General features: G+C 34.5%; 1 long non-coding RNA gene across 1 annotated transcript; it reads left to right on the top strand.

Annotated features, from left to right (window-relative positions):
- The first annotated feature begins 137 nt into the window (after window positions 1-137).
- Window positions 138-570, top strand: LOC107706941 (uncharacterized). The gene is made up of 2 exons (XR_001636201.1): window positions 138-360; window positions 473-570. It is a non-coding gene; the product is annotated as an uncharacterized LOC107706941 (long non-coding RNA).
- Window positions 571-612: the final 42 nt, after the last annotated feature.

The following is a 612-nucleotide window of genomic DNA, read 5'->3' as shown; positions in this document are numbered from 1 at the left end:
GCTATAAATAAATGCATAATCGCTTACTTTAAATGTTCTCTGCATTTACTTCCGTATGACTCCGTGCTGCGTGACGTCTTCCAGTGTTTTTAAGAACTGGGCTATTTTTTTTTCATTGTGCAGGTTGTTGGGCTATTTTTTTTTCATTGTTGCTGCAGGTTGTTTTTAAAGTCTGCGGGTTGAAGTGACCTCACTAATGCGAGACCTAAGACCATTTTCAAACAGCATAGTTCATGGGAAAATTAAGAAAGCATTCACAAACAAACTAACAATTGATGCTAATTGCTGTCTCATCTGTTTCTGTGTTCCAGTGCCTGGTGTTCTAAGGTTTGCTTCCTGGCTTGATGGATGAAGCTTTAGGTAAGCAAATTCAAATAACACACTTTTACCTGAAACCTTATCAAATCAGATTTTTAATCCTACAAAAATTTTTTTTTTTTTTTTTTCCTTTTTTTGGTTTGGCCTGTTATAGAGCAAATTTACAAAAAAATGTTCAACAAAATTTGCTTAAATGAACAAAAATAAAATCACCAACCGATATCGTAATCGGCCAATTTTGCTTGGAGAGGGGAAAAAAAACAACAACTCTGAATCGGCTATGAAAAAAATCAT

The sequence above is a fragment of the Sinocyclocheilus rhinocerous genome, unplaced genomic scaffold (assembly GCF_001515625.1).
Source record: "Sinocyclocheilus rhinocerous isolate Xijiao unplaced genomic scaffold, SAMN03320098_v1.1 scaffold31705, whole genome shotgun sequence".
Lineage (NCBI taxonomy): Eukaryota > Metazoa > Chordata > Actinopteri > Cypriniformes > Cyprinidae > Sinocyclocheilus > Sinocyclocheilus rhinocerous.
The sequence above is the reverse complement of the archived record's forward strand: the minus strand, read 5'-3'. Positions and strand labels throughout refer to the sequence as shown.